General features: G+C 50.0%; 1 protein-coding gene across 1 annotated transcript in view; it reads right to left on the bottom strand.

Moving 5' to 3' along the window:
• Positions 1 to 17,043, bottom strand: part of LOC119109861 (alpha-mannosidase 2x) — a 49,879-nt gene extending 32,836 nt beyond the window's left edge. Inside the window, exon 1 of the mRNA XM_037233613.1 lies at positions 16,887 to 17,043. The gene's annotated coding sequence lies outside the window, so the exon portion shown is untranslated. The remainder of the gene's footprint in view (positions 1 to 16,886) is intronic.
• Between the last annotated feature and the right edge of the window lie 1,784 nt (positions 17,044 to 18,827).

The raw sequence follows: 18,827 nt of genomic DNA, 5'->3' as shown, positions 1-18,827 counted from the left end.
AGATTGGTGTGGATGTGCACTTCCACAAAAAGAGCAGTGCTGGACGCTTCAAGGTGTGTGTTACATTTCAGGTTCATTGTTCTTTGGGTCATTCATATTTATCCTTCCACAAACATTCTTTAAATAAACATCGACGTAAATAATATCCAAAACCGAACAATTGCTAAGATAGAGCATGCTACAACGTATGTTCCAAAGGACCACGAAACACTGCGGATACTGAAACAAACAACAAATTTCAAACAGCATGCTTCGGCCATTTTTTGTGAAGGAACTGACCCAATGTTTTTTCATTTTTGCTTGAAAAGCGTAGAACGTTCGGACACTTCTCCCGACTCACACGGTATCTTTTTTCACCCTGTTTCATGGCTTTCAGGCTTAAGTATTTCTGTACTTTTTGTCAAACGTAAAGTACCTGCGGCAGGACCACAGACGGACATGGCAATGGTTTTGTCAATGGCGTCACGGCTGAGGAAAATGGTGGCAGTTACAAATCTCCCGCTGCTCGTCATTTGTTGCTGCTGAAAGGATGCCCTCTGCGGCCACGATTTCTTGTTCGTTCCGAACATAATATTAGAAAGACTTTTTACGGTGGTCCCAAAACCATATCACTGTTGTAGAAAACCATCAGTTTCATGTGGTCACGGAAGAGAAGGGACAGTCAAGTTGTAAAAGCCGTCGCGTATTTTCGACAAGTTACCACTTATGCGTGCATCCGTAGGAGCGTATTCTGAATCCCGCCTCACCTGCCTTTCGGTCGCATGGGAGCTGGCAGGGACGCCTTAGGCCCGGCCAGACCGACCTCTGTTCCGGAGCAGCGTGCGTGTCGGATACATTCCAGCGCCTATGAACGCATGTTTGTGACTGCTCCGCTATTCTGGCGTGAAATAGGTCGGCGGCTCAGCTCTCCCGTGCTCTGTGTATTTGGACTGTCAACAAAGCCTGAAGCCTTGGGAGCCGCGTCGGCCGGTGCAGCACGACCCTGCCGCGAACGCGAGCGGTGACGTCAGACGCGTTTTTGCTCACGTGGTGGCCTTCGCGTGAACGCATTTCACTCGTCGAGTAAGAGGGTTAAAGAACTGTCGCAAAAACTAACGGCGGTGAATGGAGAATTTCACTTTCGGAAGTGACGAGCGAACCGAAAATGGTGTTACGCCATTCACGTCCAAGGATATCGCAAACTTAATTCAAACGACTTCGAATTTCGCAACGCATGCGCTTATGGTGATGCCAAGGTACCCTGAAAATTTCACGATTCTCATCGCACCCCAAGGGTAAAATCTAGACCGTCTTCGTCTGAGGTGCTATGCGCTTCCGTCATCTTTTTGTCCCGGACTTTGTGCACCGACGGATGGCTATTGCGCAGACCACTGGGCAGTTTTTCGCTTCAGTTGAGAAGGAACTGTCGGTTCACATTCTCAGCCGTCTGTGTACGCCATCGATAATCACTACTCAACCCGATCTGTGGCGTTCCCAAAGTATCAAAAACAGAGTCTCTTTGAGAAGCCCTACAACCTACGGCCAGGAGTGCCTCGTCCAGTTCTGGAACCAGTATCGTATGCCAAGACATTAGGTCCACTCGCCATTTGCGTCTCAGTAGAACTGGCTTTTACGTAAAACGTGACGTGAAGCCTGCAAAGCCGTGCACGAACGAGCCAAACCTATCTATTGCATTCATTGTTTATCAACCTGTCCATTTATCCTCGAATGTCTGCTTATGCTGGAACGAAGCATTGCTCTTCACAGACAGCTCTGTTCATGTTTTGACATGAAGCAGACGATCGCTGAACAGAATCCGCTGCTTTCTGGCTGAGCCAACCTAACCTGGGTGGCTGCTGGAGCTGTGACCGGGCCAGCGGGCGGACACGGCCACCGCCGGCACGGCCGGCAGACTCAGTCAGCGGACACGGCCACCGCCGCCACGGACGGCAGGCTCACGGTCAGCTGGAGCTGTGACTGGGCCAGTGGGCGGACACGGCCACCGCCGCCGCGGACGGCAGGCTCAGTCAGCTGGAGCTGTGACCGGGCCAGCGGGCGGACCCGGCCACCGCCGGCACGGACGGCAGACTCAGTCAGCTGGAGCTGTGACCGGGCCAGCGGGCGGACACGGCCACCGCCGGCACGGACGGCAGACTCAGTCAGCTGGAGCTGTGACCGGGCCAGCGGGCGGACACGGCCATCGCCGCCGCGGACGGCAGGCTCACTGTCAGCTGGAGCTGTGACCGGGCCAGCGGGCGGACACGGCCATCGCCGCCGCGGACGGCAGGCTCACTGTAAACTGGCTCCAGACACGGCAGACGGTAATCAGCTCCGTTGCTGCACTCCGCCGGCCGGCTATGACGGCTCGGGTAACAGGATGGGCTTGGCGGCAGTGCAGAGACCATGCGCCGCGTCGCTCTCGACCGGGCCGGTGCTGAGAGCGGCCCGGTCGAGTGATGCCGAACACACCGCACTGCTTCGGACCTCACCGTCAAACCCTTCACTTCAATATTCGGTCGCGGCGCTGCAAAAGCTCGGGTAACCGGTCGTGCGCGGCGGCAGTGCAGAGATACCTTGTGCGCCTGCGATGCCCACGTACTGCTCATGAACGGCCTGGGACTGGGGAACGCACTTAACTGACATGGAACAGGCCGCATTGCTTCCAAGGCAGGCGCCAATCGCGAACCATTGTCGACACGTATAGCCGCGAGGCCACACGTATGACCAACTCTTGCCAGCCCATCGCCTTGCCAGCCTCTCGTTGACGCGAGTTGACGCGCTAAGTCGCAATAAATTTACGCAATGTGCGGGATTCGAATCCGGATTTCGCGACCGCAGTTGGCTACGTTACGCCCGAGAGACGGATTCGCGCTCTGGCCTGCTGCGCTCTCTCCCCTGTCTGGCCCGCCGCTCGCCTGTCTGGCCTGCTGCGCTCTCTCGCCTGTCTGGCCTGTTACTCGCCTATCTGGCCTGTTGCGTAGCAGGCCAGACATGCCTGCCTGGCCTGCTGCGCTCTCTCGCCTGTCTGGCCTGCTACTCACCTATCTGGCCTGTTGCGCAGCAGGCCAGACATGCCTGTCTGGCCTGCTGCGCTCTCATGCCTGTCTGGCCTGCTGCGCTCTCTCGCCTGTCTGGCCTGCTGCGCTCTCATGCCTGTCTGGCCTGCTGCGCTCTCTCGCCTGTCTGGCCTGCTACTCGCCTATCTGGCCTGTTGGCAGGCCTGTCTGGCCTGCTGCGCTCATGCCTGTCGCCTGCTGCGCTCTCTCGCCTGTCTGGCCTGCTACTCGCCTATCTGGCCTGGGAGCTCGGACTGAGGCTTCGCCTTGCGCTGCGCCTTCGCGTTCCAAGTGCGGCTATAGCACACCACCACGGCCGCACAGGTGAATCAAGACACCTGTGGCCCACGGAGGTGGTACAGTCACTCCTGTCGTATCCCAGCTGTCGCTGTCGCCGGAAAACACTCCCAGTGGTGCGGCAAGCTGAAAAGGCGATTGTACCTTGCAGACCAGCCGCTTCACGTTTCGTCTGCTGCAGGTCGGAACAAAAAATTATTCCCAAACGCTCATGTACATGTTGTTCAACGGCGATCATGAAAGTCATCTTGTCATTAGGCATTATGGAGTCCGCCTTCTCCCTGACAGGGGGTCCGTACGATCCGCTACGATTTTTAAGATGCCCATCCGGAACATCGCGCAGTTGCACGGCGATCTACGGCCTGCGCGGGTGATGGGCGGCAATACACGATACGGTGGAATGCGCAAGGCCGGTCGACATTGCTATATAAACGAAGCTATACGTCATGCATATAAGGTAGAAATGCATAAGACCATACACTATTTTACTCAAAATTAAACAAAACAAACCAATTTGCGAACAAAAGTTGCAAAACGAAAATGATTCTGAACGTTTGAAATATTTTTGAGCTGAACATAGCCTATGTAAAAACAATGTTTTCAACAGATTGTTTATATTGAACGGGAGCTTTCAGAATTACTGTTATCCTTCCTACAGCTTAGATCAGACAAATAACATAAAAACAGATTTGGGCACGCATTAGGGAAAAAGCTTCTATACCGATCCCTTCGAGGTAAACAAGTAGAACAGATGACTGGTTTTGCAATTCAGCCGCAAACAAATAATGCAAAGAACGCATGCTATGTTTTCATAATTCGAAACGATTTCGGTACCTTTCTTTTCAATTTCGCCATGTCACGTGACAACTACCTGTCAGTGCGAATAACTCTCGAAAATGTGCATAGTTATTCCACATTTCGATAATTTCAAAATTCGATATACATCTGCTATCAGCACCCTGGGTTTTGCATTCAAACATTGGTCAATGGTCTTTCTAGGGATGAAAATACCCTCCTTCGACTTTCTTTTGCAGCCATTTGTCTCGTAATCTAAGAATTTCCGCTCCTAATACGCGAGGATGGGAGGGGGGACATCGAAGCACGTTTTGACCACAGGTCATTGCATCGCGTGGATCGGAGCTGGAAATTTTAGATGATGAGATCAGTTGGAGAAAGGGACAGACTGAGAAGGATATTTATAGGATGAGGCATGCTCAAAACAGCCTGATCTACCATCTCGAACTTGTAAACTGGACTCTTAAAACATCCTGCTGGTTCTTAAGTGGAAGGAAAGGTGACCTCATGGTGGTGAAAATGCTTTTGCACTATTTAATTGCAAGTGGGTTGTGTATCTGTAATGCGTACATGCAACGCCTTAATCAATCGGTTGGTCCAATGCTGGCTAGGGAAAGGGGAGCTTAGGCAATAAACAGTACAGAAAATACCATGTTCTGGAGTTGTCTGAGGTATTTTTTCGGATGCGTCAGACACAATTTTTCCCAATGAGTCTGACATAATTGTCCGGATGCGTCGAAAAAATCGTCCATTTGCGTCTGAAATAGTTTTTGCCGGATGCGTTAGAAATGTTGAGCGTACCTATTCCTGGACGTCCGGAACAAAAGGAACATTTCGTTTATTGCGGACTGTAGCTACCGCAGTACCAAATGCTTGCCCTCTTGACTCGGCTTGCTTTCATGCTTTCGTGACGTGGCTCTCGTGGCGTGACGATCCTGCAAGGTTTCATGGTTCTAACGTCTATGCTAAAAACCTGTGCCCATCAGTGCGACACGGATGGCGTTCACGTGTCGAACGCAATAGAAAGCAACGGCGCAGCACGCAGTACACAGCGTGATATGTCACACTGCCGACGTGGGTTGGGTAACCTAGTTGCCCCACATAATGCCTGGAGTTGCAACATCGGTCCGCGCTGCGGCGAGCACAGCGGCTCAGCTGCACGTGGCGCACTCTCACCAGGTGAAGCCAAGTTTTCGTGAGACCCATGGCACGGGCTCTTCGTGACGGTCCCATGGCGCTATTTAGCAGTAATGCATTTGTTATGGGCATGCATATGTACACAAACGTACGCACATACTATAATATATATATATATATATATATATATATATATATATATATATATATCACCACATAACGTTACTATCGTATATAGACAGAGGCGGAACGGAAGGCAGGATAAAACAACTCCTGAACATCGTTTATGAACAGGGAGCGTATTCCATTATTCTCTCCGAGTTGTCTGAGCATTAGCTTGAACAGCTGAACCAAAATCCCCCAAACAGTATACCATTCGCCAGATATTCGGATAGCGGGACTAGCATCTGAAGTTTAGGAAACGCACAAGAAAGCCCTGTCTTCCAAAAGCTCCAGTCGGGCTAGTCCACAAATGTGATTTGCTTGGTCCACGTATTGCGAAACGACCGTAACCATGTCTTGCTTAACTGTTGTTTAAAAGCAGACTGGCCTTCAGGGGCTGTGTTTAATAAAATGATAACAGCATGAGAGCTTATTTCAATGGACCGAGGCGAAGAAAAAACACATAACTAAGGTCACATGAAGACAAAATTGGCATATCAAATGAACGGCTTTCAATCCTAGTTTCATAGCTTATGCAGGTTAAGATGCAAGCAGTGCCTGCGAGTCCACTCAATTACCGCACACCAGATCCAATGCGCAGATTCATGACGAACTGTTAAGGACGATGGCCAGACCGCTGTCGTATTGTGTTACCTACCATCCGCTCTGCTGACAGGTACATCTTCAGACATAACTAGTACCGTGCGTACCGATCTTTCATCGCTGAGTGGAGGGACACTCTGAGGTACTCCGAGGGGTACTCTATCGGTCTCCCGGTACGCTTAGGGGAGGGGAAGGGGTACTCCGTCGGTCCACCGGTTCGCTTAGGGGAGGGGAGGGGTACTCCATCGGTTCCTCGGCACGATTAGGGGAGGGGGAAGGGGTACTCCATCGGTCCCTCGGTACGCTTGGGGGAGGAGGAAGGGGTACTCCATCGGTCTCTCGGTATGCTTAGGGAAGGGGTAGGGGGTTCTCCCTCGGTCTCGGACTGAGGGCGCTCACCTCGCGCCTGGTCGATACAGACCGTGTGCTGTGGGAATGGTTCAGGGTTCTCCTACAGCAAATATCGCATCAGATATCGGTGCGGCGGATGGAAGCACACGCTGATCCGTCCCACCTCCTTGTGAGAGCCGCTGCAGTGGTCTAAACAACCTTAATGTAAACAAGAGAGCCCTTGAGCTTATGGTTTTTCGGCACCATGACTCGACGTTTCGAAGCTGTGCTCATGGTCGCGAGTGAACAACATTAAGCTTAAAAGAGCCCTTAAGATGCGCTTAATTTAGAACAAACCCTTAAATGTACATTCACCGCTATTCGAAACAAATGAACCTTGATAATTCGACCAGCGACATCCATACCGACCAGGCACGCTAAGATCCTACGCTGGGGGCTACACCAACCGCAGGCTTCAGCGGCATATTGAACTGTGCAAGTTGACCGTTCATCCGACCGGTGCTGACTGCGACCGCGCTCCCGTCGGCCCGCACGCGGCTGGCGCGCGCCCCTTCCCCGTCGATTACTCGGCTCAGCGGCCCACGCTCGCGGTCGGGTAACGGCGCCACGGCGCCCGAGACAACCTGTTGCAGCGTCACGAAGTAGGCCGGCCGCGTGCCGGCCGCGCAGCCCTGCACGCTGCGACCGAGCCCAACGCACGTGGGCGTCGCGGAGCGCGTCGGCGCCGGCGGCGGCGGCCGGCTCCGCTGCTTCCCGGGTGGCGAATAAACCACTGGTGTTTGGTAATTGCCATGAGGCTTGAAGAGATCATGAAGCGGGACGAGGTGTTCGCCTGTGTTGTGGACTGTGCAGAACAGCGGCTTATGGCTGCGTTGGTGTTACGGAGCTGGGGCATACTTCAGAAGAGTTTTACCATACACGGCCTTTCAGTCTTAAGTGGCTGGAGATATTACGGTTCGAGATATAAGCGCTTCGTTTTTTATATGACTCGCATGGAAGGCAAGTTTTAGCCTTTTTAAGAATATTTCACACACCTTGACGCCGAAGAACCGTTTCGAACATGATGGCATGCGTAATGAATGTTAAGATGACAACGTAAGCCTACGGAACATGCCTAGGGATGCCTAAATTTGTATCCTAAAATGAGCTCTACCTACACCGGGAGGGCATGTACGTCCCTAAGTGTAGGTTACCCCTCCCACTGCTATCCGATATCCGCTCACATTGCATGACAACTCTTGCCGCACAGGAATTAGCTCGCCAAATAGCTAGCCGATCCCATACGTGTGAACTGGCCTACGACATCATGCAATCGAGGGGCAGCAGTGCTGCTACTGTATGAAACCATGCTGGAATAAAACTGAAAGAAGTCGCATAGACTGCGACTACGGAGTCAGAATGGAAACTGGCCGTTGTCATTGGGCGGGCCACTGCGCTGCCTGCCGTCTGTTTGGCCAGACCCAGCGCAGCGCGGCATAGGGTGACTTCCGCTCGACCCTGAGAGAACAGCTCACTCGGAACTTACTATGTCATCGTGTACCTCACCAACCCGGCCGCATGCTGCGGTGATTCGATGGTTTTCAGTTATGTTCACAACCGGAACGGTCCGCGTGTTTTTGTTTCCAAACCACACCCTCTGTGTGACAGTGACCAGTCGGGCTGCATAAGACATCATGCCTGTGCTACTGGCACCGTTTAATGCTCCACATTCGTGCAACGACAATCATGGTTTTGCCTTAAAAATCGTGTGACGAAGTAAACGATCGAAGACAAATGAAATTATACACTTCATTCAACAATTTAAGTTTTGGGTAGATATGTCCATGCCGTTATCACCCTGTCCGAGACGGCTGCAAACATGGCCCAATGAGAGAAAACATGTAGACGGCATACGTACAGAAGAAAACGTATGCAACAAAAAGAAAACAGCCCGTCGTACAAATAGCGATCTGATGGAGGACCGAATGCGGACAAAAGTGAGGTGAGATGTCTGCTGCCCTTCCATTGCGTCTACGACTACCCGCATTTCCCTGCCCGTAAAATGAGACATGTACAATGTTGTACGTGTCTGTGCGTGTCAACGACGCTTAAACAACTCACTAGTCCAAACAAACTGGAATACGCTTGCGTGATCACTCCAATCACTGAAACTTGTAATCACGTGGCTGAACCACCCACCTAATGCATAGTAAATATGAGATGATGCATGATGTATATGCTCAGTATAGCGGAACGTTTGCATGTACACCACACACACGCACACTACATTACAAATGTACATATTGCACGCAAGTGCCTGAAAGCGCGGACCCTTTTCTGATCGTCTGGGGGAGGGGACGCACCTGTCTTCTGTTCGGAAAATTGATAGTACGGATCCAGGCCATGACATGGCCTTAGCTTGTAACATGGCTGACTTCCACATTCGTTATGACGTTCAGAAGGCACCACGTAACGTTAACTAACCCGCGTGATGGTAAGTAACCCACATGAAAGCATAGCATGATGGAAAGAGCTCTGTTGGGACGTTATCTTTACGTGTAACTGTGATGGATTCTAGTTGTAGCGAAACTTTAAAACTTATTCTCACAAATATTGTTTACTCTTGAGTTTTCACTTCCCTTTCCACCACTTCAACATGATGTGGCTTATGCAACTCGTCAGTTGGTCCGAGACCAACCTAGCCCACCAGTTCCACCAGTCCCGTCGTTATATCCCGTGTCCTTGCTCTAGCAAGTGCATATAATCACATTTTCCTGCCTGAGTCATGTCACACGACCAGTTAGAAGTGGTAACTAGGATCACCAGGTAAGCAAGCCAGGCATTCAGACCCGCCAAGTGAGGTTTCCCTTGGTAGTTTGATTTGTGAAGCCACGTGTTTGGGCAGCGTGTATACGTAGCAGCATGACGATACCTTGTGGCGGAGCGGAGCGGCAAGATCTTGCTCGTTGTCCAGCGACGCATTCCATAAAGGTTTTACGCGGCCCGCATTGGATAATAAAACGAACGGCATGTGGGAGTGGTGTCATAATCTCCACTGCACGCAGGTAATTCTAGGCCGGATGCGGGTATGGACCCAAAGTTGAAAGGTCAGGGGTGGGACCAGAGCTCACGCAACAAGCGCTGCTTGGTGTGGGCGCTCGCCCTACAAATTCATCCCACCAAACGGTTCGGACCGAATCTTAAAAAAGAGTTGATTTCTGACTGCGAGCGATACACCACGATTGCGTCATCACAAGAAGGGTCTCCGCATATCCCGCACCAACTGCACCCGCTTAGTACTCACGAATTATTCCTGACTTTCCTCACGCGACCACCAAGACATCCTTCAACTAAACATCATCATCATCATGCAACATCATGAGCCTCATTAAATCATCTCAGCAACATTTCACGTGCTCGCACTGTGGCTTAAGACCACGGAGGAGCGCTGCTTAACGTAGATTCAGGCAAGACCAGGAGTACGCACTCAGGCTATTTACCATGGGATAACTAGGGGCCGACCTTCGACAGCTGAGTGTCTGCGAACACTAGCATACGGATGCACTAGACCCAGCTGACTTCGTAATTATGACAGAGTGTAGACAACTCGTTCGCTTTCACAGCCGCATTATGCGCTGGGCCTTTCCAGCTCATGCTCAATAACTGTCTCGGACAACATCCCGTGCTTCACTGTCCGCCTCTAGCGTAAACAGGCCGCAGGGTGCCGTATGGGACTTGACAGTAGCGACGGGAAGGATCGGATGCTACGTCACGTCGGTGATCTAGGCCTGATTTCGTGGTCGTTGACGGGCGCGGCAGAAATTGTGTGCCGCTCCGAAGGAAGGTAATCAGTGGCAATGTCTCCTGTCAACGAACAAAAGTTGGGAAGGTTCAAGCGTACGGGTCCGCTTGGGCGTCATAAGAGGCAAATTACAGCGAACAAGCGGAATTGCAATGTGGTCAAAGCCGAGACCTCTACTGAAGGCCGAGGGAAAATTGAGGTAGGAACCTTGGATTCCTGAAACTATGATTCAACAATCAGAGCACGACAGGATTTTCCTGCGGAAGAGACTGGTCACACGACTGCCCGAGTACTGCTATACTGGGGAACGCCACTCAAGACAGCGGCCACGGGCAAGGCATGCATTCAGGTGGTTCAATAAAGTAGATGTTCGAGTATCCACGTCAATCTACACTCAATACACATGTGATGAAGAAAACCCTAGAGGTAAAGGCGGCACGCTAAAAGACGAAGCAGGTAAAAAAGTGACAGCTGTACGAGCTACTAGCCACGACTTGTCGACTGTTAATAGGCCGGAATATGACACGTAACATATCTGAAACCAAAAAAGTACATTTCGGTATTTGTAGAAGCTTAACATCACAGTCCTTGCTTTTTCAGCAGAGTTAAAAGATAAAAGCTGGGCAACATTGCTTAATTTCGTGCTTAAAGTCCATAAATTCAAATAGTGCGAAGTGCAAATGTTCCCCTTCTAAATTTTTTTGGGGGTCTGAGAGATATAAGGATGTTTTGATTTCGACGTTTTGGTATTGCTGTTTTTTTACAGATTTGAAGTGGCTAAATTCACTGACCTAAAGCAGGTCATATCGTTGATAAGAGAGAAGCAATAGTCTTATTCCTCGGAGAAAAATCAGGAGACTGGAGATATAGATGGGCTGATAGTTCGGCAACATGCCTTTATCGAAACAATAGCAGAAGTTCCCATAAAGGCACGGTGCCGAAATGTCAACCCATCTATACCTCTATTTTTTTCTCCGAGGAATAAGGCTATTACTACTGCCTTATCTATGTGAATAATGTTCCTCGCAAACGCACTGAACAACTTACGTAGGTCATATCGTTCACAACTTAACTCAGTGATTCAACCGGTGTTAAACTTAACACAAAATAACAACACAGTCACTGCACCCAGTTAACCGATGCATCCAGTTTCAAGCAATTCTGAGAAATGAAGTCACTAAATTTGTGGTCCAGATGTACGTGTTGTAGCGGAGAACTGCGATGCAATTCTACACCGTAACGGTGCACAGCTTAGCTTTACGCTAGCTTAGGTTTACAGAGCAAGCCAGAAAACCAAACCGTAAAGTGCGCATCGAGATACTCGGCCACTTTTAGTCCAGGTCGTGCAAAACAAGGTTCTCTAACGGGAAACCATAACTCATAAAAATGTACGGAGCCATTCCTAGGCGCGTATCACCTTTCCTGTACACACGATGCTCCGTGCTGGCCGCACAGGTGCTGTCTTGACGCGAAATAAAGCCGCCAGCGAGACATGTCACCGTATAGCGAGCTGGCTTCAGCAGCACTACATGGTTTAAATGTGCGTGCGGATGTGTTGCAGCCATTAGCTGATCTCGGTGTGACACGGTCAGGCGTTGAAGCTGACCGAAGCTCCAGTGTTCGCCACTAGCAGCCGTGGGCTCCGGACAGCTGGCTCGGCCGCCGAGATCCCCTGGCGGAACGCAGGGTCGCACGACCGCAGCTGGGAGCTGATAAGACACGTCAGGACAGCGGCACCGGCGGGCGGGACGAGGCAGGCGCAGGCGGACGATATCACGAATATCGGGCCTAGCTGTGCCGTTCCGTCGTGACGTCCACACCTCTACCGACCTTTACTTTCCTCTCTACAGCCCGCGCCACGGCCTTTGCGCTGCGCTGCCTTGGTACCCCGATAAACCACGATAAAGATGGCGAAAAGGTTTGCTGACATGTTATGATCGGCGAACAGATGCGTATGGGCGTATGTATTTTGGACATTGTGACCTTAGACATACCCATGTTTCGCATCGGCTGTCACAAATTTCAGGCAGCTACAAAACCGGCTCAGAATGAAGCTGAGAATGTTTCATCCATCTCCTAATCTCTCCTAATTTCATACATCTCTTGATCGTAGTACTACGCACATCACGGGCACCCCATAGCGTGGGTATGCCTATGATAATTTATTAACGCTTGTTTATTACATGCAGCAGTGCTGTGGCGTATTACATTACAGCTCAGTATAATATAACTGATCCGCGATATCACGCCGTCATTTTGTAACACTCGGCGATGTCTCACTAGGGCGAGTTATGGCATGGGTATTTACATCAGTACATATCACATTCAAGTGATGTGCAATGTATGACATTGCCAAGGGCTGTTCAAGATTCCAGAAGCTATTCAAGAAACAGTTTGGGCACGCAGCTACATGCATGAGCAAAGCTGGGCGACTCCTGGAGACATCGTAATCTGACCATTAAACCATTTTACGAGCTGTCGATCCTAAAGCGCATGAAAATATCAAGGTTGCGGCAATTCATGAGCGGTGATGATGCCAGTATCTGAATGGGGTGAGTTGTAACCATCTTTCATTTGTAGTTTGTGCTCCGAAACACATCGTTCCGTTTTTGTTTTCGTTCTGACTGCTGGCATCGTTCAGGTCATGCAGGTGGAATAAAAACACCACGATGTCCGGTTTGCACAGGCATGCACATACTTATATTGGAAGGGGGGAGGGGGCATGCTCTAGTCGCTGGGGATGGCGTGGGCCGGACGATCATAAAGCCCGTTCAATCATCAGTGCGTTTCAGACCATTTTCTGCAGCAGATTCTGCAGTCGGACGGCTGACGTCAGGTCAGTTTGTGTGAGATGACTTCATCCTGATCACCAATGAAAACGTCGGTCTGGTGTTGACCATTCGCTGCTGCCTGCAGCAGGTCCTGCTGCAAACGACGTAGAGGACTACAACCAGGCCATTACAGACGACGAGAATTTCGATAAATATGTAGAGCTATGTGGCTAAACCGCACCGAACTATTTGTTGTGATTTTGAGCGAAAAACCATCTTGTGCTACCCCCTCCCCTCATAAAGCACCCCCAAGTACTTAAGCATTGCTAGAACCTCGGCAGCACCTCAGAGAGAATTCAGAAAATATACTGGTGTTACGCCCACTGATGTAAATTATCACAGATGCTTGGCTTCATCAGCTTGGCTGTTGGCCCAGTCCATATGATAGCAATGGACAACTACGTCCGTCGCCGGGCTCGGCCCACGCGCATAAAGCTTCTGACAGGTCTACGGCTGTTTTTGTTTGTGTTTCTTATAGTTGCTTTCGTCAAGCATTTCAACACTCACTACGTATGCGTGTCACAACGCAACGCAAACGCGGTCAGGTTAAATGTAATTGGAGATAGCAGCGCCTGCTCTGGAAACTTATGCACGCACCGCCATGCCACGCGTCACGGTTCGTGCGGGAGCCGGCCTTGGGTGGGGCAAATTGTCGTTCTAATCCATATTCCACAATCCACTGCCAACAAACGACGGAGGCGTCTGTCCTAGCTTAGCGGGCTGTAAATAAAGTTGCACATCCATCGCGCCAGTTACAAAAACGCGACTTATGACAACAAATCGTGTTATCCGTTACATTGGTTACCAAGATCGACCATTGACAATTGTAGCCACACTTAACAGAAAGTGTCATTTGCTACATTGGTTGACCTTCCACCATTCCAATCATCTCGAGCCAGGCTTCCGATCCGTCCAGGACACTTGAGCGTGGCAGGTTGGGAAGGCTGAATCAAAGGTCAAATGCGTTCACTTACGGGATTTTTCGACATCCGCCACCTTACGGTGAAGCCACCCAGAAAAAAATGTATAATGCCATGTGTTTCCTAATTAAAATTTACCGAACGTACCATTAAGCCTAGCTATCTTTTAGCTGCTTTCAGTTTGGTAATTCGGAAACACTGCTTGTTAGACCTACATTTCAGCCTCGCTCTAAAAAATGAAGCTGGTTAAGTGGTTTTGGTGGAACAATGATTTTTTCTTAAATATCTAATCCACACCTTTTGAAATAATGAATTTATGGGATCAGAGCTCACGCTAAGCGGTGTTTGTTGTGTGACCCCTGACCCCTGCCATCCGATTGCGCAACCCCAGGTCAAGGGTATAATTCGGTGGGGAAAGTTTAACGTACCGCGATGATCGGCACGCTCCGTCCTACCCTCTGACGTCACCTGACCTTTAGCGCGACCGCTGCCACCGACCGCGAGCCACGCATGTCAAGGGCAAACGGCGAGCGCACTAAAACGCATCGGATCCACCTCGCTACGGGTGGGTGGGTGGATCGGAAGGCAGGTGCTGTCACCAACTGACCCATCAAGACAGACAACCCACATCTCCTTTAAAGGCATCTCCACACCATAGCTAGAGATTTTACCTTACTATACAACCTGTTTTTCTCAAAAACTTATTTAAAGAAATATATTACTAATTTCCGCACCACGGACAATACGTAACATCTGTTTTGTGTAAGTGCCATTCGTGCAATTGGCTACAGAAATACCAAGCTTAAACGGAGCCATTTCACTATATCACACTTCTGACACGATCGCTGTGGCTTACACCGGTACAGATATATTACTCTAGTTCTGATTGGAGCCGTTATCCAAACCGTCACACACGAGCACAGTGACATAGGCAAGAGTGGGATTATGGGGTCATGAACCCCAATGGGACAGCAGAACTAGTAGGGTTTGGAGCAGAGCAGCAGAGTGCTTTTTGGCAGTTCAAGAAGACCTTGATAATTATAAACCATAAGCAACGGGATACCGAAACATCCAAATAGCATGTCAAGCCTAAAAAGGCAAACCCGTAGAAAACGCAAGGCTGGGGAAATCCGAATAAAAAACCGCGTTTTTCACGCGACGCCCCCTGGATGGAAAGACCCTGTGATCGGATTTGGCCGGCTCTTGGGTGAAATCCTAGCTACCCCGCTATGCGAGGATATATCCAGGAGGAAATACATATTGTGTAAAGTTGTTCGCACATTCGATAAAACACAGCGTTTTTATTTGTGCATCCGGCAGTGTGAATAAGGCATTCGCCGTTGCCTTTAAGGCACCTGAGACGCAACTTTCACAAATGCTTGAAATGCTATTTGTGCCGTACCTTCAACGAAGCCAATATCATTACGGACTGTTTGCAAAGTGACCAACTTTAAGCTACTTGGCCCTCCAAACCAAAAAATTACATGTAACTGACGACTGATCGAAGCTTCAGTTCGGCGAGGATCTGATGATGGATTGCTGTCTTCCAAATACTCTATAATGCAGCAGCGAACACGAAAACACCGATTTTTGTCAAACTTTGTGATGTTTAAAGCGAACTCTGTTCGAACCAAGCTCAAAGTAATGCTTACCTTGAGCTTAAGACGTCCGCCAGGGCCTCTAATCTCTTGCTCTGACCCGTCCAGCTGCAAAAATTGTTTTACTCTTTCACGGCCCAAAGTCTTGGTAACGGCATAATATGAGCAGCGTTGATGGCATTTTACAATGACTAATAACACAAAGCTGTCAAAGAACAGCTTTGGACAGCTTTGGATGATGAGGTGAAGAGGGAAGGGAACGAAGAGCTTGCGGTGCAGCCCAACTTGTTTGAATTGCTCCACACTGCGCGCACCCTCGCATCGCCTTTTCTTTTACTACGCACGACTCCTGAGCCGTGATAGAAATTCGCATAAACTTTTCAGGATCGGTCTGAAAATAACGTTGGGCATCCGGAGTCAGCGGCATTCTAAACAACCAGCAACAGATGCCCTGTATGGCCCATCACTGACGTAGGTCCTTGGTTCGCACGCTATCATGAAAATATGCATCTTCATTTCAAAGTTGCCTCTCGTCACCAGCGACGTTTCTGCTCCAGACACCTGTTTTTTATTCGTTTTGTATTCGTATTCGTTTTTTATTATTCTATTATACCTTTTTCGACTTGGCGTGCTATATTGACGCGTGCCGGCCATATCTATGTACATTTGGTCTTCTTCTAAACTCCCCAAAAATATTGCGGATTTTGAGCCCAGGGAGGCCGTCATGATGTAAGCAGGCCACCGTGCTTCGGACTTAACTGTCGACATTTACGCCACTGTGGTCATCGTACTTAGCGCTTCGCAACCAGGAGGCGTGTACACTACCTCAATGTCATGAGTTGCCTGCTGGTAAAGACATTTTGTTACCACCTGCCAAGCGCACACGTCTGGTTGAGCCTAGTTTCCTCAGGTTTGCACATGTCACAAGGCATTTTAAGGAATTTCGAAAATAATAATACCAATGGCCGCTCGTTGGGATGCACCATAAGTATAGATTTACTCCTACCCACCCTAAATACGAGAATTACTCAGATCTAGATAACTGTGTTTCCACCTGCTAACAACAAATGACAGAGGAGACGCCGGGATCTTGCTGCGCTGTTTGAGGGAACGATAATGGGTCTAGGAAAGGAAAGTATTTGGTCAGTGAGTGGAAATTTGGCCACGGTGATTTGGCCATTGGCTGCGTAATTTACGCGCACTGGCCTACGCTCCGAATTACACAGATAAGCCGGTGTAATTGAGCGGGCAACAAGCTTTCAATTTGTGGACGTTTTCTCAATACCAATGCCATTTACATTTGAAATTGCTGTGCTCTCGGTGATAACTCGAAACTTGGTTCTGTGCCATCAGTCCACATTTGTCCCCCTGCTTACCCTTGACGGGCACGTGAAGCCTGTAGTTGCAGCGTCCCACTCGAGTTCGGAGCAGAGTTGCTCTCCCGAATCACTCGCGCACGAAGCCAAAGTCAACAAGCCCTCCCCTCAGCTCCTGAACACTCCGCCCCGCCCCGACACTGGCCAGGTCCTTCAGCGTCGAGCACTACTAACACACTGCTCGGACCATCGCGCCCCCCTCCCCGCAATCAGGGCCCACGCGACGCCACCGCCTCTGCCGGCCGACCAAGGAACTGCTGCGACGCGCGGACGGGTGCGCGCCTATCTTCAGGCCGATCGCGGCACGACACGCGGCTGCAGAGATGTGGGCGCGGATTCGCGGAGCTGCGTCAGCGGCACGCCTTCCTTAGTGGTGCTGCAAAGTACAGGAATGCGACCCGACTTAGAATACTAGATGGCTTTAAATAGCTTTAAACGGAAACTTGTAGTAGCTCTAGTTTTTTTTTAAGCTTGAAATAGCAGCGCCAAGGATAAGCGGTTGTTATGATGCACTAAATGCACGCTACTAGGAACAGTAAGCTTCGAATTCTGAATCTATACGCGCGTGTACTGGAGCGGTGGCTTGCTTTCACGTGGATGATAATGAACTGTTTATGTCAGATGGCACTTAAGTTTCTGTGTTATGTTTCTGTGCAACCCAAGTAGCAGCCTCGGTGTTTTCGCTGGTGCATGCCTCGCTGGCCCTTCCGCTGCAGCCCACTACTGCAACCCGCATGCTGCAGCCACGGCTCTGCTTTCAATCACAAGCCTCCGCCACAATACAGGTACTTGTTGTCGCTGTTTATCATAGCTCGGCCTTCTCGCATCAAATGAGCACATTTGACGCTTGCTTTTTTCCATACCTTTCGTTCTATGTCAAGGCTAGTTTTTCACCTTTTCGTTCATATTTCTGTTCAGTGGCCCGTGTGACGGCGAGCTCGCCACCTGTGTGAGTCGTTCCTGTTCCGAGTCTTGTCTGGTCCTTAAGCTTTCATCTCCACTCGAACCGACGTCAGCGTAGCAACCTCAGGCAAGGCAGAGGCAGGAGGCCCATGAGCGCTGGGGACGAGGATCAGGGCTTTCAGGTGAGGTATTGGCCATATCTGTTTGTCCCATTGACCCTCGCGGGCAATCCCAACGCGTCCGTTGGTGCAATTCAATCCATTCTTGGTCGCATCATAAGGCTCATCCTCGTCCTGCCCCCATCCATCTTGTTCTTCGCCACCTCCCCACTCAAGCACCTGGCTGTACTTGCCTCAGTGCACGTGCACAGCAGCGCCATCGGTGTCATTTCAGTGTGTCATACACAGCAAGGCCAATGGAAGGGGGACTTGTGACCAAACACCATGCATCCGCATAGCCCCTATTCAAGTGAAATTGCAGCATTGCATTACGGCCCGTGGAGAAAATTTCCGTTTGATGCATGACTTTTATTACACTTTTTGGGAAACATTGCAGCCTGTGATTTGGCTACCTTCGTAAACTGAATACGATGAGGTACAAACTTCATAAACTTTTACCAGAAATCAGTGTGAGCATACTTTTCATTTGTGTGAACATAGTCAAAGTTGAGCTGACATTACCGACCGCGTCCGGTGCTAATGAGGGTCATCATTTGGGCATGCTATGACGTTACTTGGCCAGCGTAGTCAGTTGCGTTTATCGTTCTCGCTGTTTTTCCTCTCGCCGGGGAGCAGAACAATCGATGGTATTTTTCTCTTACTCGCACCCTCCCTCACTGCCTCTCACTCTCGCTCCCTCCCTCTCTTTTTGTCATCCCGAGTCTCAGTGTGTTTGTTTGTCAGTCGCTATCCACTCCGTTTCCAGCCCGAATGAAGTTTGGTCGCTTCGGCATGAGAGTCCATGCCTTTGGGACGATTTACCGAGGTCCGGGTAGTGATTTGCATAGCGCTCGCACTTTGTAAACATCACAAAGTCCGA

This window comes from Pollicipes pollicipes, unplaced genomic scaffold, assembly GCF_011947565.3.
Source record: "Pollicipes pollicipes isolate AB1234 unplaced genomic scaffold, Ppol_2.1 Scaffold_7231;HRSCAF=8579_pilon_pilon_pilon, whole genome shotgun sequence".
NCBI classification, from domain to species: Eukaryota; Metazoa; Arthropoda; class Thecostraca; order Pollicipedomorpha; family Pollicipedidae; genus Pollicipes; species Pollicipes pollicipes.
Note: the sequence above shows the minus strand (reverse complement) of the source record. Positions and strands in the feature narration are given on the sequence as shown.